We start from the raw sequence: 26,020 nt of genomic DNA, 5'->3' as shown, positions 1-26,020 counted from the left end.
CGTCTCGAGTACTTGCGGCAAGGGCTAAGAATGCCCGGCCACGCCTCATAAGTATCTCGCGGGCACCTTCCAGGTCAACCCGACTCCACATCACTCGCTATTAAGCTCGCGCGGGTACCCCTCAGGGCTGACCCGTCTCTAGTAACATGGATCAGTGTAAAGTCATAGTAACCATAATAACTGTGTGTATAACACCAAGGGGAAAACCCGAGGAATCACCCCCGGTGAATTCCACTCGATGTTGTCATCAAGGTGAACGTAAGAGGATCCACCCTCGAGGTTCACACTTGAGGGGTTGCACGACAGAGCCGTAACGGAAGTGGTTAAGGAGGAAATCACCCTTGATGATCACGGCCGAATAGCTACACTACAGAGATCTCATCAGGAGTGATGTATGAGGTTCACCCTCGGCACTCGATAGTAACTTTGTAGTGTCATACAACTAGGGGGTGATGTGCGGTGTCGAGGCCTGGATGTCGATCACGTTGATCGAGTCGTCGAACATAAAGCAAGGCAACTGGGACAAGGTGGGGTCACTGATGGATCACTAACCAACCTATACTAAGCAGTTTAGGATAATCAGGTAAGGTATGAAAGCAGGTAACAACAATAGGCTATGCATCAGAGTAGGATCATACAGAAAGCAGTAGCAGTTCTAATGCAAGCATGAGAGGGAAAGAAATGGGCGATATCATAATGCTCAAGGGGGGGTTTGCTTGCCTGGTTGCTCTGGCAAGGAGGGGTCGTCGGGGATGTAGTCGTACTCAGTCGCATCAACGTCGGTCTCGGGGTCTACCGGAGAAGAAGAGGGGGGAGAAACAATAAATATGGGGCAAACAAGCATCACAAAACATAACATGACGACGGGCAGAGCTAGGGTTGCCCTAACGTAGTACTACACGTTGCAGACGGAGGGGATAAACATCCAAGGATGAATTCCCGGTGTTAGGCGGATTCCGGACAGAGGAAAAGAGGGGGAACGTTCCTTGTTCGACATGCTAGGGGCATGTGACAGATGAACGGACTGCGTATTCAGATTCATTGGATTTTTTTGAGCAACTTTCATGTAGAAAACATTTTCATCCGAGCTACGGTTTAATTCCTCTGAATTTCTAAAGATTAAACCATTTTTAGAAATTATTTAAATTAACAGAAAAGAAATTATGACGTCAGCATAGTGTCAGCATGACATCACCAGGTCAACTGACTCGCTGACTGGTCAAACTGACCATTGGGTCCCACATGTCATAGAGAGAGGGCAAACAGTGGGTTATTTTAATTGAACAGGGGTGAATTTGCAATTGGGCCCCACATGTCAATGACTAATTAGTCTAACAAGTTAATTTTATTTATAAAAATGTTTAGTTATCCTAATTAATAGACGGGACCCACATGTCATGTACAGTAACTGCGTTGACCAGAGTCAACATGGTCAACTTGGACGCCGGGGCCCCCTGGTAGCCTCACTGGGGTGGCCCCCACAGGGCCACGTCGGCGCCAGGTCAGCACGGCGGCCGGAGCAACGCCGGCGACCACAGGAGACGATGGTGATGCGTGGGATTCGCCCACAGGCCACCAAAACGAAAGCGTTCGAATGCGGAGACAAAGCCGCGTCACGTGGTGTGGTCGGTTGGACGCGGGGGTCACCGGAACTGCGCCAACGATGAGCTATGGCGGCCGCGCGTACGGGACCTCGACGTAAGCTATGCTAGGAAGCACGGGGAGGCATGTGCTCAGGCTCGTTAGGCTGCTGGGAGCTCCAGGAGTTCGACAGTGGCCTCAGGCGGCGGCGACGTCGACCACAATGATGGCCACGATCTCGTTGGCGGCGAGCAGGGCACGGATGCGGCGACAGCTAGCTACGGTGCGGGCAAGAGCACAGGGAGAGAGGGAGAGGGAGGCGGAGCTCACTGGGCACCTGTAGGTGTGCAAACATGGGCTCGAGGGAGGCTCGGTGGAGCGAAACGACGGCGGCGAGCTCGGGCATCCCTGAAAGTGCTAGCGATCGACTAGAGAGGGGTGAATAGGTGATTTTTATGAAAGTCTTCAAAACATGGAAGTTTCGAAGACAAACGATAGAAATAAACCTATTACCATGTAGCGGAAGGTAGACTACACTAAGCAAGCCATAGTCAAATATTCAATGAAGTGAAAGCACAATGACTAATAGCAGCTAGGCAGTTTAGATCAGATAGGGAGATAGTGTGAAGCCAATCAGAACAAGCAGTCACTCAGTGAAGACAAAAGATAATGCAATCATACAATGACTTCACCAGGGCCAACCGTAAGTAAAGGAGAGGGAAGGATGAAACCAGTGACTCGTTGAAGACAATGATTTGTTGGACCAGTTCCAGTTGCTGTGACAACTGTACGTCCAGTTAGGGAGGCTGAGATTCAACTCAGAAGACTGCGTCTTCACCTTATTCCCCTTGAGCTAAGGACACCCAGTCCTCACCCAATCACTCTGGTAAGTCTTCAAGGTAGACTCCCAAACCTTCACAGACTTCGTTCACCGGCGATCCACAATGACTCTTGGATGCTCAGAACGCGATGCCTAACCGCCTGGAGGATTGACAGTCCTCAAGTGTAATAAGTCTTCAGATCACACAAACAGGAAGACTTCAGTGATGCCTAACACTCTTTGGCTCTGGGTGGTTAGGGCTTTATCCTCGCAAGGAATTCTCTCTCAAAGGCTTCGAGGTGGGTTGCTCTCAAACGACAAAAGCTGTACACTAACTCTGAGCAGCCAACCGTTTATGGTTGTAGGGGGGTGGGCTATTTATAGCCACTAGGCAACCCGACCTAATTTGTCCGAAATGACCCTTGGTCACTAAGGAACTGACACGTGTTCCAACGGTCAAATTTCAAACACACACGACAACTTTACTTGGGCTACAAGCAAAGCTGACTTATCCAACTTTGGATAAGATTTGCTCTCATTGTCTTCACTCGAAGACATAGGATTTTGGTTAAGCATCACTTCAGTCATTCTGACTGGTTCTCTTCGACCCCACTTAACAGTACGGCGGTTCCTATGACTCAACAAAGAAAAACACAGAACGACGAAACTGCTAAGTCTTCGCGCTCCATAGTCTTCACGCGATGTCCTCTCTTGTCATAGTCTTCAATGTGAATGTCTTCACATACCACCTTTGACTTCAATGTCTTCATACATTTTTAGGGGTCATCTCTGGTAGGAAAACTGAATCAAAGAGGGACTTCTACCTGTGTTATCCTGCAATTCTCTCAAACACATTAGTCCCTCAACCAGGTTTGTCGTCAATACTCCAAAACCAACTAGGGGTGGCACTAGATGCACTTACAATCTCCCCCCTTTTGGTGATTGATGATAAACTGGTTGAAGTTTTCAACAAGGAATAAAATATGTGAAATTGTAAAGGATAGGGTATTGTCTTCATAAGTTGCAAGGGCTCCCCCTGAAGATGTGCATATAAGTAATTTGGTTTAGGAATGCAAATGCACATGGCAGGTTGTATTTGTGGAGATCCTCTTCAACCTATGATGAAAATTCATTATGCAAGATATGATGTAACGAAGATAATGACATGCATAATGAAAAATGGACGTCTGCAAAATGATCTAAGTGCGGAATTTATCGTCGCACATGCGGAATTTATCATCGCATCACAAAAAAGCAAATAAGTAGCAGACGACCATCGAGTTTGAGTGTTAAAACTCAAAGAACCAAATGTATCAAAACGCGAGAGTTGTAAACACTAGGCAAAATATAAAACCACCGCCCATATGGACCCGCTTGAAGACTATCAAACTCATATGCTTCTCCCCCTTTTGTCAGTAAGGACCAAAAAGGTTTGAAGACATAGAGCACCTACTCGTTCCCATGAGGAGTTGGTGAAGTAGCAGGGTCGTCGGAGTTGGTTGGCGGTGCAGACGAACTCAGTGCAGTGGTGATTCGCGCCGAAGGTGGTGAAGTAGCATCGTCTTCATCATCGATAACACGTGCATACACTGTTGCAGCAGAGGAGGAGAACTCAGAGTCTTCAAGAGATGGAGTACACCGCAGCAAGGTCCTTCTCGGAGGTGTTGAGTCAAACTTGAAGCGTTCAGAGAAACCATCATCTTGAAGATCATCTTCAGAACACATAAGCGTCAGCCCTTTCCATGTACGCCGACAAGTTTCATGGGCGACAAAGGCATTCTTGGTGGCAAGGTTGCGAATCCTGTTTACGTCCACCAAGAGGCTTTGCATTTGGCACTTCAGCCAGTCATGATGCTTATCCTGTTTTTGATGAAGGGCAACCAGAAGCTCTTGGTCAATGAGAACACGAGATCGCTTCTTGGGCCGTTGTGCAATGGTGCTTTTAGTGGCTTCAGTGAGGGCACGATGAGGTGCACGGGTAGTACTAGCCAGAGGATAAACACAAGTGATGGCTGGGTCACCTTCAATGTGTTGAGAGAAACTTTGCTTATCAGCATTCTGAAGACTAAGGGGCTCCTTGGCAGGCTCTGGATAGATGGCTTCAACTGACATATCGACGTCAGGCAGAAAAATCTGATGATTGCGAGCAGAGGGCTGATAGGTGACAGCTGAGTGTAGTTTGATCAGACGCATAATCCATGGAGCGTAAAACTTCAAGCCAAAGAGATCAGATCCGGATGCAGCAAGTTGGCGGATGAAGAAGTCTTGTGCATTGAAGCTTTTGCCGTGAAGAATATGGAAGACCAAAGTCTTCATTGCACCTTCCAGATTTGCATGTGGAGAATGTCCTTTGATAGGCCAGAGAGTTCGCCTTATGATGTGATAGATAGTGCATGGCAGATACTCAAGGTCTTCAACAAAGAACTCCTTAGGATATTCAGCATCTGGAGGCAAAGGCTTCATCATGCTAAGCATCTGACTCATGTTGGGTTCAGGCTTGTGAAAAATGCTTTCCATAGCAGCACTGTGAAGCTGACAACCAGGTTCATAAAGATCTCCTGGAGTGGGCAGGCCAGTGAGCTCAATGATATCAAAGGCTTTGGCTTCGTGATGAACATTGCCTGTCATCCACTCAAGGACCCAAGTCTTCGGATCCCTGTTGTAGCCACGAATATGAAGAGTGGCATAGAATTGGAGCAGCAATTCTTCGTTTCAGTGCTCCTTGTCAGTGACAAACTGTAACAAGCCAGATTCTCTGAAGCAATCCAGCGCTTCTTCCAAACAGGGCAGACCAGTTATGGCTTCAGTGTCAAGACGCATATGGGGAAAAATACGACCTTGATTGTACAAGATGCATGAGTAATAATTGCGCTGCTGATAGCTCCAGAACCGATCAGAAGATATTCTTGCCTTAGAGTAGGGGTTCTTAGCGCTATTGAAGAAGGTGTTGTGTGCTTTGAAGCCATTGCTATTGAATGATCCAGGTGCAGATGCAGTGCCTGGAAACCTAGGAAGCCTTGGCATTGGCTTCTGAACCTGAGGCCTGCGCTCGACGTGATAGTCAAATTGGGGACCAGCAGCAGGTGGAGGAACAAGAAGAGGCCATTTGACAGTGATGAGCTGACCATAGTTGTATGCTTGCTCAATAGTATGTGGCCTTGGTGGCGGAACAGGAGCAGTGGCATCAACAGAAGCGTCAGGCTACACATCTGTTGCAGGTGCATCATTGGCTTCATTGGCTTCTAGCACAGTGTTAGGTGCAGGCTCCACACTGTCTTCAGCCATGACCACGTCATTGGCTTCAGTGGTGTTAGTGGTGCCAGCCTCAGGATTCTCAACCTCCAGTTGAGGAGCTGGAGGGTCGGGCACTGACACGTTCACTTCAGGAACAGCTTCTTCAGTGATGGGGGAAGTAGGGACACGTTCTTCTGCTTGTTTCTCTTCGGCTGATGCAGCCGGATTGTCTTCAGCAACTTTAGCTTCAGACTCGGAGACGTTCACAGTAGGAGTGGCTTCGGGGAACACCTGACGTGCAACAGATTGGTGGTGCACTTCTCCTTCTGAAACGCTCAAAAGAGGGACTTGGGGCCTTGGTCCTTTGCGAAGCCTGCGTAACGCTGGCGACGCCTGTGAAGATGGAGTTGGCTGGGCCTCAAAGTCATCCTCTTCTTCTTGCACTGGTGGGGTGACTTGTTGTTGGGGAGTACTAGGGTTTCTTGTTGTTGTGGGTGATCAGCCCATGATGCATCATGAGCAATTGGCGTCAGAGGACGACCAATGCTGATGAGTTTGCTATTCATGAGAACAGGCGATGATACCAAGTTGTGCTTGATCTGAGGAAGAACTACATCATCTTCAACATTGTCATGGTGACCAATGTCTTCAGCAGCGGTGAGGTCAACTGCTGGAAAGTCTTCAGCTTCAGGAGTCTCTGTGGAAGCAGGCTCATGAACTATCATCCGTCGTTCTTGATGCGAAGAGTTAGGACAAGCAAGCAAGATGGGCTCGACAACAAGGGGCTCTGTGGGAGCAGCCTGATCTTTCTTGGTTTTGCGCTTCTTCTTGGAGGGAGCGACATCAGAAGCGTCAGGATTTTTCCTTTTTCTGGCTTCAGCCTCGGCAACCCTTGTCTTCTTCAGGTCTGAAGTGGTGGATGTGACCTTTGGCTTTGAGCCGGACATGCTGCTTGGGAAGACAATATGGGGTTCTTCCTACCTTGAAGGTGCAGATTTGTCAGTCGATGGCTTCTTCTTCTTCTTTGCGGCCATTCTGGGGCCGATGCCAGGACGCCCAAGAGCCTTGCGCTTCTCAACTTCATTGTAGGCTTGCACGCACTTGTCAGCCAGACTCTTCATGCGCTCACGAGAACCTTTGGCTTCTTCTCGCTTCTTGAGAAAGGCTTCCTTGAGCTCGTGCAGCATAACCTTGAAGTTTTTAACATCTTGCACGCTAAGCTTTGCCATGTGCTTCTTGAACTGAGCTTTCTCATAGTCGATCTTTTGCTTTAGTTCAACGATGCGCTGAGCTAGAGCTAGCTCAGAAGCAATGGCGCCAGTGAAAGAGACGCTGAGGCCAATTGGAAGTTGCAGATCGTCAAAGCTGAGATTGGGGGTTTCAAACCACTCATCAATGAAACTGTGGATGATTGCCACGTCAAAGAGAGGCAAATCATTGAAGATTTCTGCTTCTTCCTTGCTCTTAGTCAGTTGCTCAAGAGCGTCATCTGCAAGATCTTCATCACTGGACAGGTCAATGTGTTCGTCTCCCAAAATGGCAGCAGGAGTCAATGCCTGATCAGTATTCTTTTTCATCTCCGTCTTCTTGGAGATATGTGATAGATCTTCAGACTGCGCACTGTCTTCAGGAGGTGCAGTAGCCAGTGGCTTCACACGTGAAGCTTTTGGAGGAGCAGTTGACTTTGAAGCTCTAGCCTTCTTTGGCTTCTGCGGCTTTGGAGCAGGAGCTGGGGCTTCATCAGTGTCGGCATCATCATCAGAATGATCTACTTTGGCACCTTGAATAGAAATGTGAGTGATAATACCATCAAGGTTGTAGAAAGGTCCGATGATATTGGGTTCAGCATCGCGTGTGCCGTCAGCCCATGGAGCAGAAGGACCAGGGTTGAAGTCTAGTCACAATGACTTCTTGTTTTCCTTGGCCGATGCCTTTGCGTGTTGGAAGTTGCACTTGAAGAGATTATCGTCACGACACCAGAGCAGTGATGATGGGTCGGCATTGTCGGGCTGTGGTCCACGGACCATACAGGGATAGAAACCCTGAGCAATGGCTTCAGCTCTGGTCTTGGGTTGAAGATTTCGGAAGAGAATGTCACCCCAAGGACTCTTGATGGCATTCTTCTTAGCATACTCCTGGGTCACAAACTTGTATTTAAACCATTGTTCGGCCCAATATCTTCGAATCCATTGCATTCGTGTCTTGCGCTGATTGTAATCCTCTTCTGGATCTGTCTTGTGCAGCTCTGAGAGGTCATCAGGCAGATCTCTTGATGTTCCCCCTCGACACTGTCTGCCACCCTTCCTAGCTGATTTCTCTGTAGCCATGAACTTCAAATTGAATGGCGTCAACACGTTCAAAGGCTTCAAAGGCTTCCGCTTGCTGGTCAAACAGGAACTAGCTTCGGGAGAGTTAATGTGATGTTGTAAGAATTTTGCAAACGAATGCAGACTATGAGAACCAAGGATTCTCCCACGGACATGTACCTGTGACAGCATTAGAGATGCAAGGGAAGGGGAGAGGTCATATGCATTCTCAGAAGATTTTGAAGGTAAATCAGTTTGAAGACATTGACCTCATAGTGCGAAGACATTCACTTATGTGTTTGGGGTTGGTTCCAGATTTGTACGAATCCAGGAATAGGTACAAGTGAGGAATCTAACTCGATATGAAGCTTAAGTGAATATACTAGGCATTATATGAGATACAGACATGATAGATCTAACATTGAGTAGGCAGAAACCACTTTCGGTGAACAGGATGAATCTCTTAGGATCAACAAGATGGTAAAAAGAGAGTTTTATTTACCACACGATGAACTGCTAGATGGGAAGAGTAGGAGACTGAGCAGTTCAATCCATCGTGCCCTAACTTGGCGAAGGAGGACTCCTACGGCGGCGGCGGAGAGGACGAAGACCGCGGCCAGTGTGAGGACGGCGTCGGTGAAGTCGCGGCAGCTAAGCGCTTCGTCGCCGGCGTCGTCGAGAGCTAGCGGTGGCACTAGGGTTTTGTGCGAGAGTGGAAGAAAGGACAATGACTGTGGTGAGGCATGTATTTATAGGGATAGGGACGGCACAGTGTTATTACACAGGTGCCCCTGACGATTCACATCTGAAGGACACGTGGCTATCATGCAACACATCGGAGGTTGTTCCACATTCCCACGCACGCCTGGATTGTCGGGTGGTCGTTCCCACTTCTCCGGGTTTCAGGTGAAAGGATTTAGCATTGAAAACGGATTAATGTTTGTCTCTGTGTCTTCTGCTGACAAGGACGCAGAGAAAACATTCGACAGTTTCAATAGAATGCATATGACTTGGACAGATAGAGGTTGAGATAGAGAGCATAGAGAGATTAGGGTCCGATCACATTCACTTAGTTCAAAAAATTCAACAAGGAAGACATACCTATAAGTGAATGCTGTAGAGGATAGAACACAAATATGTATATATCAGAAGACAATCAAATCAGCATAGTGAAGATAATCATGAAGACAAGTTGAAATTGAAGACAATCCAAATGTGAAGACATAGCAGATGTAATGCCATGAGTAAAACACTTCAAACAGAAGAATTTGGTGGTGGCGTTACCCACCGTATAGGAAGTATTAGACCCAGACACGGCGCACAATTATCATGGCGCTCTGAAGTCAAGTTCCACGTTAATGTATTCACACTCAGAATGTAAGTCTTCATTGATTGAATATATACTTTACTTCGTGTGTTGCACATCTATGTCATCAACATGCTTAAGTGTTAGGATGTGTGCCTGATCACAGGACATTTGAGGATTCCAAGATATTTAGCTCACACGTAACTTGCAAAACCTCTTCTCATCCAAGGGCTTGGTAAAGATATTTGACAATTGCTCTTCAGTGTTGATGTGTATGATATCAATATCTTCCTTCATTACATGATCTCTGAGAAAGTGATGACGAATTTCAATGTGCTTTGTCTTCGAGTGCTGAACTGGGTTGTTGGCAATCTTGATGGCACTTTCATTGTCGCAGTAGAGTGGCACTTGCTTCAGATGAATGCCATAGTCTTTGAGTGTTTGCTTCATCCATAGAAGCTGGGGGCAAAAAGATCCAGCAGCAATGTATTCAGATTCAGTAGTGGAGAGAGATACACAGTTCTGCTTCTTTGAAGACCAACATACAAGTGATTGTCCCATAAAATGACATGTGCCTGATGTAGACTTGCGATCCACCTTGTCACCAGCATAATCAGCATCCGAGAATCCAACCAGATCAAACTCTGAGCCCTTTGGATACCATAATCCTAGTGTTGGGGTGTGAGCCAGATATCTGAGAATTCACTTCACAGCTAAGTGATGCGATTCCATTTGTGCCCTTTGGAACCGGGCACACATGCAAACACTAAGCATGATATCTGGCCTAGATGCACATAAATAAAGCAAAGAACCAATCATGGAGCGGTATACCTTTTGATCGAACTCTTTACCATTGTCGTCGGGACCCAGATGATGTTTGGCTGGCATTGGCGTCGTGAAGCCTTTGCAATCTTGCATCCCAAATTTCTTCAGTCAATCTTTGAGGTATTTCTCTTGAGATATAAAGATGCCGTTGCGTTGCTCACGTATTTGAAGACCAAGGAAGAACTTTAGCTCACCCATCATGGACATCTGATATCTCTCTTGCATCATGTATCCAAACTCGTTAGTGTATTTCTGATTGGTGCAGCCGAAGATAATGTCATCCACATATATTTGGCACACAAACAGTTCACCACCATATGTCTTCGTGAAGAGAGTGGGTTCGAGGGAACCAGGTTTGAAGCCTTTGCTCTTCAGGAAGTCTTTGAGTGTGTCATACCAAGCCCGAGGGGCTTGTTTGAAGCCATACATTACCTTGTTGAGCTTGTACACCATGTCAGGATGTTTTGGATTTTCAAAGCCAGGTGGTTGTGCAACATACACTTCTTCTTCAATCTTGCCATTGAGAAAAGCGCTCTTCACATCCATTTGATGCAGAAGAATGTTATGATGATTTGCATAGGCCAGCGGTATGCGTATGGCTTCAAGCCTAGCCATAGGAGCAAATGTTTCATCAAAGTCAATCCCTTCAACTTGAGTGTATCCTTGAGCAACGAGACGAGCTTTGTTTCTGACAACTTGACCATGCTCATCTTGTTTGTTGCGATATATCCATTTAGTGCCTATTATATTGTGCTTACGAGGATCAGGACGCTTAACCAGTTCCCATACATTATTCAGCTCAAACTGTTGAAGCTCTTCTTGCATAGCTTGAATCTATTCAGGTTCCATGAAGGCTTCATCAACTTTCTTGGGTTCAGATATTGAGACGAATGCGAAGTGCCCACAGAAATTTGCTAGCTGTGTTTCCCTTGAACGAGTGAGTGGACCTGGTGCATTGATGCTATCAATTATTCTCTCAATCTGTAGTTCATTTGCAATATGACGATGTACAGGACAAAGATTTTGCTCTTGCTGATCATTGTCATCGTTAGAAGGATTGTCTTCAGGCTGAGCATTGTCTTCAGGTTGATCAGGTGCGGAGATGATAAGTTCCTCTTTAGGCTGAGCTTCAGATGGTATGATTTCTCCAGTTCCCATAAGTTTGATTGATTCACTGGATGGAACTTCATATAGCACATTTGGCAGGTGCTCTCTTTGCGAGCCGTTAGTCTCATCAAACCGCACATCCACAGTTTCAACCACTTTATAGTGAAAGAGGTTGAAGACTCTATAGGAGTGCGAATCCTTTCAATATCCAAGCATAAAACCTTCATGTGCTTTCGGTGCAAATTTTGAAGTGTGATGTGGATCCTTGATCCAGCACCTGGCACCAAATACTCTGAAGTAACTGACATTTGGCTTCTTGCCAGTAAGGAGCTCATATGATGTCTTGTTGAGAAGCTTATGAAGATAAACACGGTTAATGATATGGCATGCAGTATCAATGGCTTCAAGACAGAATTTTCTTGGAGTCTTGTATTCATCAAGCATCGTCTGGGCCATCTCAATAAATGTTCTGTTTTTGCGTTCGACGATGCCATTCTACTGTGGTGTGTACGGAGCTGAGAATTCATGAGTGATGCCCAAAGTATCAAGATATGTATCTAGCCCAGTGTTCTTGAATTTAGTGCCGTTGTCACTTCTGATGTGCTTTATCTTGACGCCATAGTTGTTCATGGCTCGATTGGCGAAGCGTCTGAAGACATACTGCACTTCAGTCTTGTAGAGGATTATATGCACCCAAGTATATCTTGAATAATCATCAACAATGACAAAGCCATAGAGACAAGCAGTAGTAGTAAGAGTTGAGTAATGAGTGGGACCGAAAAGGTCCATGTGGAGCAGTTCGAAGGGTTGAGTCGTTGTCATGATTGTCTTCGAGGGATGCTTGGCCCTCGTCATCTTTCCTGCTTCACAGGCACCGCATAAGTGATCCTTCTTGAACTTGACGCCCTCGATGCCTATGACATGCTTCTTTCTTGCAAGAGTGTGCAGGTTCCTCATGCCAGCATGCCCTAGCCTTCGATGCCAGAGCCAGCATTCTCGAGCTTTTGCTAAAAGACATACGGCAAGTTGTGGTCCTGCTGAGAAATCTACCATGTACAAATCATCTTTTCGATACCCTTCAAAAACAAGAGACTTATCAGATTCCATTAGAACAAGGCAACGATATTTTCCAAACATCACAATCATGTTTAAATCGCAAAGCATTGAGACAGACATTAAGTTGAAACCAAGGGATTCAAAAAGCATGACTTTATCCATGTGTTGATCCCTTGAGATTGCAACTCTACCTAGACCCAATACCTTGCTTTTACCAGTGTCAGCAAATGTGATGTGACTTTTGTCAGATGGACGTACGGTTGAGTCCATAAGAAGACTTCGCTTGCCAGTCATGTGATTAGTACACCCACTATCAATAATCCATTCTGAAGCAGTTGGTGTCGTACCCTACAGTGCAGTTAGGGGCATAGGCTTCATGAAGAGAATTGTGAAGCAAAAACATTTGACGAGCAAGTGGATTATGAAAGCTTAGATCAAGGTTAGGACTGATAGGGCAAGTAGCCAGCGACTCAGGAACAAAATACATAATAAGACCATTTGGGCATTTGATCTTGCGCCCTGCAAGATGTTTAAGGTCACCAGCAATAGCTTCAGACGATTTTGGTTTTTGGCTGGAGACCTTTCCCTGCAAAAAGAGAGTTAAGCTTTCTTAACCACCCATATCTTCAAGGGTGGCTTCGAAGCAATGAGTCTAAGTGCAGCATCTGAGAACTTTGGCATTGGAGCCCTAGCAAAAAGTCTTGCAGGTGGACAATAGTACTCATAAGAATAAGAAGAGTAGTTCTTGGTCTTATGAACATGGCGGTTTGATGAAACGCGCTCATATTCATAGGCCTGAGTGAGGTTTCCCTACAAAACATTTGTGTTAGTGTGACTCAGTGAGTCCTCTGTCTGTATGAAGCCTTTGGACCGTATGAAGCCTGTGGTTTGGGGTTTGTCTTCTTCATGTGTGATGTCATGACGACATTCACAGGAAGATTCTCCAAACATCTCTTCAGCACCCAGACATTCTTCATAGGCGGCCCATTCCTGCAGTTAGTACCAATATACCTAGCAAACACTTCACCATTCTGATTCTTAAATAGTTTATAGTTTGCATCAAAGGATTCATCAATAACAATGGGATTAGCATAAGTGAAGCTAGATAGGGTGGATGGATCCGCTGAAGGTTCCTTTGCAGCAACCCATGTGGTTTTGGGATACTGCTCAGGTTTCCAGTAAAAGCCATCAGCATTCATTTTCCTTTCGAACCCAACACCCTCTTTCCTAGGGTTTCGGTTCAGGATCTACCTTTTGAGAACATCACATAATGTCTGATGCCCTTTGAGACTTTTGAACATCCCTATTTCAAGCAATGTCTTCAACCTAGCATTCTCATCAGCAATAGCAGTGGCATCCTCAGCAGAGGGGTTAGTTACCACATCAGCAGTTGAAGATATTGCAACAGTAGCAGCAGTAGAACATTCAGCAACAGAAGTAGCGTTATCATGCTCAAGGCATTTAAGACATGGTGGTTCAAATCCTTCTTGGGCGGAACTGATCTGTTTGGCGCGAAGTGACTCATTTTCCTTCTGAAGATCTTCATGAGCCGCTCTCAATTTCTCAAGATCTTGCTTCCTTTGAAGATAATCATAGGAAAGCTTTTCATGAGTTGTTGAGAGCGCTTCATGACGACTTTCAAGTTCCTCATACTTAACATGAAGATTTTTTATGTCTTCAATTGAGGACTGAGATCGAGTCATTTCAGCATCTAACAGGTCATCGCTTTTGTCTAATAGTTTTTGAATATGCTCCATAGCTTTCTGTTGTTCAGTTGCAATTTTAGCAAGTGTTTTGTAGCTGGGTTTGGAACCAAAATCAGAGTCATCTTCACTTGCTGTTTGATAGTGAGTGGCGTGTGAGTTTACCTTGGCACCACGTGCCATGAAGCAGTAGGTGGGAGTGGAGTTGTCCTTGTCATTAGCATCGGCGTTGGTGACGGAGTCATTGTCTTCAGTGTTGAAGATGGACTTGGTAACGTAGGCTATAGCCAGACTTGCCACGCCAGAATCGGACTCCTCCTCAGACTCCACCTCCGCCTCCTCAGAAGCGGACTCCTCCTCTGAATCCATTTCCTTGCCAACAAACGCACGAGCCTTGCCAGATGAGTTCTTCTTGTGTGATGAAGACTTGGAAGAAGACTTTGAGTATTTCTTCTTCTTCTTGGCGTCAGAATCATACTCCTTGCTCTTATTTTTCTTCTTGTTCTCATTGTCCACTGCGGACACTCAGAGATGTAGTGGCCAGGTTTCTTGCACTTGTGGCATGTTCTCTTCTTGTAGTCATGAGCAGAAGCTTCATCATTCCTTGAGCTTGATCATGAGGACTTTTTGAAGCCTTTCTTCTTGGTGAATTTTTTGGAACTTCTTCACAAGCATAGCAAGCTCCTTTCCAATGTCTTCAGGATCGTCAGAACTGCTATCAGATTCTTCTTCAGATGAGGAGACAGCTTTTGCCTTCAAGGCACGAGTTCGCCCATAGTTGGGACCGTAGATATCTCTTTTCTCAGAAAGTTGAAACTCATGTGTGTTGAGCCTCTCAAGTATGTCAGACGGATCGAGTGTCTTGAAGTCAGGACGTTCTTGAATCATTAGGGCTAGGGTGTCAAACGAGCTGTCAAGTGATCTCAGGAGTGTCTTGACGACTTCATGCTTGGTGATCTCAGTAGCGCCGAGGGCCTGAAGCTCATTAGTGATGTCAGTGAGTCAACCAAACGTGAGCTGGACATTCTCATTGTCATTTCTCTTGAAGCGGTTAAAGAGGTTGCGAAGGACACTGATTCTCTGATCTCTCTGGGTTGAGACGCCTTCGTTGACCTTGGAGAGCCAGTCCCAGACTAGCTTAGATGTTTCCAAAGCACTCACACGGCCATACTGTCTTATGGTCCGATGACCACAGATGATGTTCTTGGCAGTGGAGTCCAGTTGAACGAACTTCTTGACATCAGCAGCGGTGACACCTTCACCAGCCTTGGGAATGCCATTCTTGATGACATACCATAGGTCGACATCAATGGCTTCAAGATGCATGTGCGTCTTATTCTTCCAGTAGGGATATTCAGTTCCATCGAAGACTGGGCACGCAGCAGAGACTTTGATTATCCCTGCAGTCAACATAGCTAAAACTCCAGGTGGTTAAATCGAATCACACAGAACAAGGGAGTACCTTGCTCTGATACCAATTGAAAGTGCTAGTGATCGACTAGAGGGGGGTGAATAGGCGATTTTTATGAAAGTCTTCAAAACATGGAAGTTTCCAAGACAAACGATAGAAATAAACCTATTACCATGCAGCGAAAGGTAGACTACACTAAGCAAGCCATAGTCAAATATTCAATGAAGTGAAAGCACAATGACTAATAGCAGCTAGGCAGTTTAGATCGGATAGGAAGATGGTATGAAGCCAATCAGAACAAGCAGTCACTCAGTGAAGACAAAATATGATGCAATCATACAATGACTTCACCAGGGCCAACCGTAAGTAAAGGAGAGGGAAGGATGAAACCAGTGACTCGTTGAAGACAATGATTTGTTGGACCAGTTCCAATTGCTGTGACAACTGTACGTCTGGTTAGGGAGGCTGAGATTCAACTCAGAAGACTACGTCTTCACCTTATTCCCCTTGAGCTAAGGACACCCAGTCCTCGCCCAATCACTCTGGTAAGTCTTCAAGGTAGACTCCCAAACCTTCACAGACTTCGTTCACTGGCGATCCACAATGACTCTTGGATGCTCAGAACATGACGCCTAACCGGCTGGAGGATTCACAGTCCTCAAGTGTAATAAGTCTTCAGATCACACAGATAGGAAGACTTCAGTGATGCCTAACACTCTTTGGCTCTGGGTGGTTAGGGCTTTATCCTTGCAAGGAATTCTCTCTCAAAGGCTTCAAGGTGGGTTGCTCTCAAACGACAAAAGCCGTACACTAACTCTGAGCAGCCAACCGTTTATGGTTGTAGGGGGTGGGCTATTTATAGCCACTAGGCAACCCGACCTGATTTGTCCGAAATGACCCATGGTCACTAAGGAACTGACATGTATTCCAACGGTCAGATTTCAAACACACACGGCAACTTTACTTGGGCTACAAGCACAGCTGACTTATCCAACTCTGGATAAGATTTGCTCTCATTGTCTTCACTCGAAGACATAGGATTTTGGTTAAGCATCACTTCAGTCATTCTCACTGGTTCTCTTCGACCCCACTTAATAGTACGGTGGTTCCTATGACTCAACAAAGAAAAACACAGAACGACGAAACTGCTAAGTCTTCGCGCTCCATAGTCTTCACGCGATGTCCTCTCTTGTCATAGTCTTCAATGTGAATCTCTTCACATACCACCTTTGACTTCAATGTCTTCATACATTTTTAGGGGTTATCTCTGGTAGGAAAACCGAATTCACAAACACATTAGTCCCTCAACCAGGTTTGTCGTCAATACTCCAAAACCAACTAGGAGTGGCACTAGATGCACTTACAGTCCCGAGGAGGAAGACGGGGTGGACCCGGCACTGCGGAGCCTTCCGGCTCCAACGGTGGGCACCGTTCGACGTGGAGGACGACGGCGGACGCCTACGGCATGTTGGCGACGCGGGGCGAAGACGGTGGTCGCGGGATCGACGCGGCGACGGCGGCAGGCGCACTCGGGTTAGAGAGAGGGGAATGCTCGAGGGGGATCTGGAGGAGAGTGGGAGAGGCGGAGGTGAGTGGGGCTAGCTGGGGAGGAGGCCGAGGCATTGAGGGGGGCGCGGAGGCCTTATCCTCTCGCGGAGGCGTCGACAGCGAGGTGGTTCAGCGGCGACGGGCGCGCTCTGCCTCGCCCGGTCGGAGGAACAGGAGGGAGGCGCGCTTCGGGGAGCTGGGCCGGCCAAGCTGGGTGAGGTGGGCCGGTCTGCTGAGATGGGCCGAAGCCCAAGGGAAGGCCAGGGGCTCTCCCACCCCTTCTTCTTTCCTTTTCCTTTTTTTTCTTTTAGCCAATAAAGACTTTGCAAAAATTATGCCATTGGCCAAAATAATTTCAAAGAAGTATATTGCACTGCCACAGAAATATTGTGAGACTCTAGAAAAAGAATGCCAATTTTATAAATTAAAAAGGCATTTATTATTGTTTAGGTCACTGTTTTAAGTAGTTTAGGCCACTTAATCCCTTTGCAAAAATGTTGGTTCACCACAAATATTAGTTGTGGAATATTTGGCACATGATGAACATTTTTGTTTTCATGTCTGAGCATTTTGAATTTCACACAGAATTTGAATTTGAATTCAACTGGAATTTTGAAAGAACATGAGACAATAATGATCAGGCACATGTTTAGCAAAAATATTAACTTAACCCCAGGGGTTACTGTAGCATCATTACACCGGGGTGTTACACTAGTGCACCTATACAATTTACCATTGTATTGGGTGTGTTGAGGACACAAGAGACTCTTTGTTATTTGGTTGCAGGGTTGCTTGAGAGAGACCATCTTCATCCTATGCCTCCTACGGATTGATAAACCTTAGGTCATCCACTTAAGGGAAATTTGCTACTGTTCTACAAACCTCTACACTTGGAGGCCCAACAACGTCTACAAGAAGAAGGTTGTGTAGTAGACATCAGAGACGGGGGACGACGTAGAGACGGCGTGGATGCGTTTAGGGTTTAGGGTTACGACGGCGGGCGTCGGCGGCTCCCGTGATGATTTTTTTCAATAACTATCGACGCAACGTGGAGACGTGCGGGCGTACAGCGGCGACGTACGGCGACGGGTGCGGGTACGCGGCCGGGTGTACGGGGCGCGGCGTACAACGACGGGCGGGCGTACGACGTCGCGCGCGGGCGTACGGCGTCGGGGTCGGTATTCCTATACCTATGTGAAATGATCATACTACCCATTATACGTTTTAGGGGGGAGGGGGTTGTACCGAAGCACTCCCCTTTCAATAATTAAGAAAGCTTTGTGACGTACATTAGTTCTGCAAATCAATGGCTCGATAACAATCTTTATATCCTAAGAGGGGGAAAAGAATAGCACAAACATCATACCAACGAGAGGATCACAAGATGGGCGTTGTTTTTCGCTTGCAGATTGTCACTGCAAAAAATGCACATTCTAGGACCTATTTTACTAATGTGAATCCAAACACATCAAGACATTTGCAGAGTCATTCATGGACAACTTCCAATCATTAAGGACTATGGTGTGGACAAAATTTTACAAGACAATCTGATATTCCAAAAACTAGATGTTTGCACGAACACTATGAGATTAGAGGATGGACTAACAAAATAGAGGTCGGCTCCTCCGATGTTTGTTGCAATTCGTTGGGAACAGTCCAGCTGAAAACATGGAGTACCACTCCGGGCTGGTCCACGGCCTTCATTAGAGGCAACACTACAGTTGGAGGAAGCGGATTGAGATATGGCCGCTGCGACTGACACAACTATCGGCGGAGATACACCGGCTATGGAAACTGGCAGTGGCGAGACATGCCACATGGTATTCGGTGGCGGTGGGACTGGCCCCATGATTAGCGGTGACGGTGGGATGTGTCCCATGCTCGCCATGACCCTAGGATGCGCCGGTGGGGAAACAAGTCGTATGCTCATATCGAAGAAGAGGGGAACGAAACATAGCGATATGCACTTCCTTCACAAGGGTGTCCTTTGCATACTTTCCAACGTGAAGCGAGGCTGCTCAATCATGTACCTCTAGTCCACATCCAACGGTCGACACGGTCCCGGATCATGGTATCATATCATGCACCGTATCACCGGATATGTACTCTAATTACCACATAAATTGCACTTTATTAGTATATGTAAGAATAAACATATAATAGTGAAATTTACATAAAAGATTTTTTTAATCAAGAAATGAATAGTGACATTGGTATTAACTTTAAAAATGAAATGAAAACTAAAACATAATAAAACAAATAAAGTTTTCTAAGAGGGAATGAATTCCTGACATTGGTATTACTCTTAAGAAGAAATAAAATAAAAGAAACTTGCACACAACTTGAGTAAAATTGCACTTTTTGTAATATGCAGCAAATAAACATATAATAATGCAACTTTCGCAGTCTAGTATTTCCTCTGTAAACTAATATAAGAGCGTTTAGAATGAGGAAGTATAATTTACACATATTGGATGGTACTTGCGTGCATACATACACAAAAATAATAATAGAAGAATGTATTTTCTAAGAAAGTATGAATTAGCAAAAAAAAATAGCACAAAAGATTAGCATTGATATTATCCTTGAAGAAGAAACAAAATAAAAAATACCACACAATCAGCACAAAAAATGCACTTTTTATACTGTGTAGAATAAACATATAAGAATGAAATTTCTGTACTCTAATTTATTTGTGCATGTAGTAGTTGCGCGTATATATTTACACACACTCAACATCCAAGAATACATGTAAAGAAAAAACAAAACTCAACTAAAAATAAAAAATAAAAGCAAACACTTGCTGAAAACAAAAGCAAACACAAGGAAAAAGGCATGCACACAAACTAAAATTGGGATGCATTTGCTTCATGCCTGTGCGATGCAAGAGCCACGAACTGGATACATGCATGCATGAGGCTGCATCGTGCACTCAGCAAGGATAGGCAGAAAATTGACTGAAGAAGTATATAACAGAGTCAGTCGACCTCCTACACACGTAATACAAAGCACCTTGAATCAACGGCCACAAATTTGACTTACAAAAATAAAAATTCAGTCACTTGACATGTAGCTAACTCAAACTTTAATTATATAAAATTGTACTGAGTGAACAACATGTAATATGGATCGAAGAGAGAAGTTGTATTCGATTAGGATTTGTGTATGAGGGTGGCTGCATATATATGAACCAACCAGCTATTGAGATTGTAAAGCGTGGAATTCATGAAATATAGAGAGAGAAAAGAACATCCATGTGGCGTGTCTTTGGCAAAAGTTTTCGTGTTCATCGATTTTGATGTAATAGAACCTGAGTTGAAATTCTAGGACCGCAATAGCTGGTGAACGTTCGCTGGAAGGGATTGACATTTGCAACCGTTTTAGATGGCAAGTTTAGTTGTATGGGATGACAGTTTCTTCATAAATGCATGGCAACTTATGGTGTAGGTCTCGACAACTAGCACGGGACGTAGCACCATTAACGGCTATTATGGCCTGGTTGATGAAGTCTAACCTGTGGGCCAGAGCGTGATTAACGGCTCAGATCATGGTTGTGATCAAATCCTGTAGAGGATCGTTCGTGGTAGCTTCTGGCTTACCCGGGTGGCACACAGGTTGTCTGACAGGCACTATAATCTTTTTTGTGTTGCCTTTTTTATTTTACTAAATTGATCGACAGAGTTATTTGGCAATGCATTCTGCCTATTTCAGTAGCTACCAGGTCATTTGCTGTAGTATCCTCCAAGTAGCTAGACAGAATAAAACCATATGATTACAGATTCCAACAGAAGATGTAATTTAGCTCATGCAAACTTATAGCTTAGTGTCGTCAAAAACTCAATTCGTACAGGAAAAAGGAGACCCCAAACACTGAAACCAAATCAACTAGTACTATCTAAAGTAGTATTCGTCGGCCATTTTTCAGAAGCTTCTAAGTACAGATAACTAAGTTTTGGAAAACGAGCAGGATCACTTTTTGCCGCTCTTCTTGAGACCGGCGCCTCCTAGCGGGCCCTTCTGCGCGGCCTTGGCCTTGAGCTCCTTGACGGCCTTCTCGTCCTCCTTCTTCTTCAAGTTCTCCAGATCGGTCTGCACAACAGAGAAAACCCAGGCTCGTCAGGTACGAAGAAGCAAATCGTCGTAATCGGCGACCATCTAGTTAACCTTTGATTTTTGAAAGAAAATAAATAAACAAACAGGGGTGGTGCATACGCTCGTAGATCAGCGCTACATACCTCGTCGTACTCTTTCTTCTGGGCCTTGGGCTTCTTGAGAGGCTTGGGCGGCATTGTTGATACCTTGGCGGCGACGACTGAAAGACGAAGTTGATCCAAAAGCTCTCGACGATGTCGACGACGATGATCTTACGGCGGCAGGCGATGGAACTAGCGGAAAGTGTGTTGGCGTTGCAGGGTTGGGGGCGTAGGACGTGTATATATACTGGTTGCCCTAAGGAGGTGCGAGTCGTGTCGGACACGTACGCGGCACGGCAGGGTACCAAACATGTTTCCTCTCGGTGTCGGAGAGAGAACCAGATAAGTCGTGGGCTGTTCGATTGGTAATTTACACGGGCCATATTTGCTTATCTGTGGGCTCAGCCTTCGGCTAGATGTACTGGGCCAACTTCCCGATTTGCTTGCAGGGCCCATATTTGCTTCTCTTCGGCCTATATAACCTGTCTCTAATTATCCCCCTCAGCTTGTGAGTGAACTACTTCTCCAAAAAAAAAAACTTGTGAGTGAACTTACAATTCAGAATATGGCGACTTGCGACTCAAAAAAGAAAAGAATATGGCAACTTGGGACCGAGAAGGTGAAACATGTTTTTTATTGGTTTTGATGTTGAGGTGATTTTGTCCATTCCGCTGTGTACGAGACAGTTCTCTAATTTTTTTTCATGGAACTATGAAAAGGGAGTTCTTTTTCTATTAGGTCGGCCTATCGCAAGTTGGTCGCAACAGAACAGGCTCGAGGCCTAGCTGGAAGGGAATGTCAATTCTTCCAATTCGGAGAGGGACCAGAAAACATGGACAAGAATGTGGTCGGTTCAGGTAACTTCATGTTTCTTGTGGAGGTTGACGCAACATTCTCTGCCGACAACAAACCTTCTTCAGCACAAGAACATGTCACAAACAATTGACCATGGTCTTTGTGGAGCTGATGACTCTTGGAGACACCCCCTCCTAGAGTGCAATATGGCTAGGTGTGTGTGGGCACTAGCGGATCCCGATATAGTTGAAGGCTTGAAGCCATGAGCACCACTAGAAAATCATATGTGGGAAGATGGAAAGCTTACCAAATGATCATTTTGTGCTTCTTCTAATAATGCTTTGGTCCATATGGTCAGAAGACAGAAGGCCTTGCATGAACACGAATTCAAAGTCTAGGAGCTACTCATGCACTTGTCAGACACTACATATTTGATCTAGTGGCACTGCCTCATGCGCCAAAGCAGAGGGCCCATGGCTGCATAAATTCAAATGGAGTATACATCGGTTCTTCAGCGATCTCCTTCACCGGTATAACACACCCAGCTTCTCTAGAAGACTTGGCATGCCGTGAGGCCCTGGCTTTGACTACTGATTTGATGTTAAGTCAGATTGTCATCGCTTCTGATTTTGCAAAGGTGTAATCGATGATATTAACAACGACACAAGAGTTATCTATGGGAATGTTGTTCGTGACATCGAAGTGACTGCCTCCAATTTTAGGCGTGTTCCTTCATCTTCGAAGGAAGAAAATCAATGTCGAGGCACATAGCCTCACTAAGCATACTCTAGGCTTTTCTGAAGGGTTCCCTTTTGTGGCATATCTAGCCTCCGAACCTCAATTGTATCCCTATAAACTTCGTTAATCAATAAAGTGGAGTACGTTAAGCCTTAAAAAACTGCTCGGTCTGCAATAGTTCAAGAGTCCAGTAGACCACCCACCACCACTGAAAGTGCGTTATATCAACTAGAGGGGGGTGAATAGGCGATTTTTATGAAAGTCTTCAAAACGTGGAAGTTATGAAGACAAACAATAGAAATAAACCTATTACCATGCAACGGAAGGTAGACTACACTAGGCAAACCATAGTCAAGTATTCAATGGAGTGAAAGCACAGTGACTAATAGCAGCAATGTAGTAAGGATCAGGTAGGAAGATATTATGAAGCCAAACAGAATACGCAGTCACTCAGTGAAGACAAAAGATAGTGCAATCATACAATGACTTTACAAGGACCAACAGTAAGTAAAGGGAAGGGAAGGATGAAACCAGTGAATCGTTGAAGACAATGATTTGTTGGACCAGTTCCAGTTGATGTGACAACTGTACGTCTAGTTAGGGCGGCTAGGTATTTAAACTGAGGACACACAGTCCCAGACACCCAGTCCTGAACACGTAGCTCAGGACACCCATTCCTCACCGTATTCCCCTTGAGCTAAGGTCACACAGACCTCGCCCAATCACTCCGGTAAGTCTTCAAGGTAGACTCCCAAACCTTCACAGACTTCGTTCACCGGCAATCCACAATGTCTCTTGGATGCTCAGAACGCGACGCCTAACCGGCTGGAGGATTCACAGTCCTCAAGTGTAATAAGTCTTTAGATCACACAGACAAGAAGACTTAAGTGATGCCTAACACTCTTAGGCTCTGGGTGGTTAGGGATTTATCCTCGCAAGGAATTCTCTCTCAAAGGCTTCGAGGTGGGTTGCTCTCAAACGACAAAAGATGTACTCTAACTCTGAGCAGCCAACCGTTTATGGTTGTAGGGGGTGGGCTATTTATAGCCACTAGGCAACCCGACCTGATTTGTCCGAAATGACCCTGGGTCACTAAGGAACTGACACGTGTTCCAACGGTCAGATTTCAAACTCACGCGGCAGCTTTACTTGGGCTACAAGCAAAGCTGACCTGTCTGACTCTGGACAAGTTTCGCTCTCATAGTCTTCACTCGAAGACATAGGTTTTGGTTAAGCGTCACTTCAGTCATTCTGACTGGTTCACTTGGACCCCACTTAACAGTACGGTGGTTCCTATGACTCAACAAAGAAGAAACAGAACTACAAAAGATCTAAGTCTTCGAGCTCCATAGGCTTCATGCGATGTCTTCTCTTGTCATAGTCTTCAATGTGAGTATCTTGACATACCACCTTTGACATCAATGTCTTCATACATTTTTAGGGGTCATCTCTGGTAGGAAAACCGAATCAATGAGGGACTTCTACCTGTCTTATCCTGCAATTCTCACAAACACATTAGTCCCTCAACTAGGTTTGTCGTCAATACTCCAAAACCAACTAGGGGTGACACTAGATGCACTTACAATCTCCCCCTTTTTGGTGATTGATGACAAACTAGTTGAAGTTTTCAACGGGGAATATAATATGTGAAATTGTAAAGGATAAGGAATTGTCTTCATAAGTTGCAAGGGCTCCCCCTGAAGATGTGCATATAAGTAATTTGCTTTTGGAATGCAAATGCACATGGCAGGTTGTACTTGTGGAGATCCTCTTCAACTTATGATGACAATTCATTATGCATGTGAAGATATGTGAAGATAATGACATGCATAATGGAAAATGGACGTCTGCAAAATGATCTAAGTGCGGAATTTATCGTCGCACATGCGGGATTTATCATCGCATCACAAAGTGGCAAATAAGTGGCAGACGACCATTGAGTTTAAGTGTTACAACTCAAAGAACCAAATGTATCAAAACAAAAGTTGTAAACACGAAGCAAAATATAAAGCACCCGCCCATATGGACCCGCTTGAATACTATCAAACTCATCTGCTTCTCCCCCTTTTGTCAGTAAGGACCAAAAAGGTTTGAAGACATAGAGCATCTACTCGTTCCCATGAAGAGTAGGTGAAGCAGCAGGGTCGTCGGTGGTGTTCGGAGGTGCAGAAGCAGTTGGAGCAGTGTCAAAGCGTGCTGAAGGAGGTGGCAGTGAAGTGGCATCGTCTTCATCCTCGATCACTCTGGCATTCACAGTTGCAGCAGAGGAAGAAAACTCAGAGTCTTCAAGAGATGGAGTGCGTCGCAGCACTGCCCTTCGAGGAGGTGTGGAGTCAAACTTGAAGCGTTCAGAGAAGCCGTCCTCTTGAAGATCATCTTTAGAGCACATCAGTGTCAGCCCTTTCCATGTGCATCGAGAGGTTTCATGGGCAACAAAAGCACTCTTGGTGGCAAGATTGCGAATGCGGTTGACATCCACCAAGAGGCTTTGCATTTGGCGCTTCAGCCAGTCATGATGCCTATCCTGTTTCTGATGAAGAGCCACCAGAAGCTCTCGGTCATTAAGAACACGAGTGCGCTTCTTGGGTCGTTAGGCAGTTGTGCTGTCGGTGGCTTCAGTAAGGGCAGGATGTGGTGCACGTGTAGTGCCAGCCAAAGGATACACACGAGTGACTGCTTCAACTCCTTCAATGTTCTGAGAAAAACTTTGATGCTCTGCATTCTGAAGACTTAGAGGTTCCTTGGCAGGCTCAGGATAGATGGCTTCAATAGACATATCCACATCAGGCAGAAAGATCCGATGATTGCGAGCAGATGGCTGATATGAGATAGCGGAGTGAAGTTTGATCAGCCGCATTACCCATGGGGCGTAGAACTTCAAGCCAAAAAGATCAGAGCCTGATGCAGCAAGTTGGCGAATGAAGAAGTCTTGTGCATTGAAGCATTTGCCATGAAGAATATAGAAGACCAAAGTCTTCATTACACCTTCCAGCTTGGCATGTGGAGAGTGTCCTTTGATGGGCCAGAGAATTCGCTTTATGATGTGATGAATAGTCCTTGGCAGATACTCAAGGTCTTCAACAAAGAACTCTTTGGGATATGCAGCATCTTGGGTCAATGGCTTCATCATACTGAGCATCTGACTCATGTTAGGTTCAGGCTTCTGAAAGATGCTCTCCACAGCTTCACTGTGAAGCTGACAGCCAGATTCGTAGAGATCGCTAGGAGTGGGTAGACCAGTGAGCTCAATGATGTCAAAGGCTTTGGCTTCATGATGAACGTTTCCTGTCATCCACTCCAGGACCCAAGTCTTCGGATCTCTGTTGTACCCGCGGATGTGAAGTGTGGCATAGAATTGGAGCAGCAACTCTTCATTCCAATGCTCTTGATCGGTGAC

The 26,020-nt window shown here is 45.5% G+C and overlaps 1 long non-coding RNA gene and 1 other non-coding gene across 2 annotated transcripts; one reads left to right on the top strand and one right to left on the bottom strand.

Moving 5' to 3' along the window:
• The first annotated feature begins 20,303 nt into the window (after positions 1 to 20,303).
• On the top strand, positions 20,304 to 20,525 carry LOC123132694 (small nucleolar RNA U3). The gene has a single exon (XR_006464976.1). It is a non-coding gene; the product is annotated as a small nucleolar RNA U3 (small nucleolar RNA).
• A 192-nt stretch (positions 20,526 to 20,717) lies between these two features.
• On the bottom strand, positions 20,718 to 21,292 carry LOC123130408 (uncharacterized). The gene is made up of 2 exons (XR_006463823.1): positions 21,133 to 21,292; positions 20,718 to 20,986 (listed from the first exon to the last, which is right to left on the bottom strand). It is a non-coding gene; the product is annotated as an uncharacterized lncRNA (long non-coding RNA).
• Between the last annotated feature and the right edge of the window lie 4,728 nt (positions 21,293 to 26,020).

This window comes from Triticum aestivum, chromosome 6A (genome assembly GCF_018294505.1).
Source record: "Triticum aestivum cultivar Chinese Spring chromosome 6A, IWGSC CS RefSeq v2.1, whole genome shotgun sequence".
NCBI lineage: Eukaryota > Viridiplantae > Streptophyta > Magnoliopsida > Poales > Poaceae > Triticum > Triticum aestivum.
The sequence above is the reverse complement of the archived record's forward strand: the minus strand, read 5'-3'. Positions and strand labels throughout refer to the sequence as shown.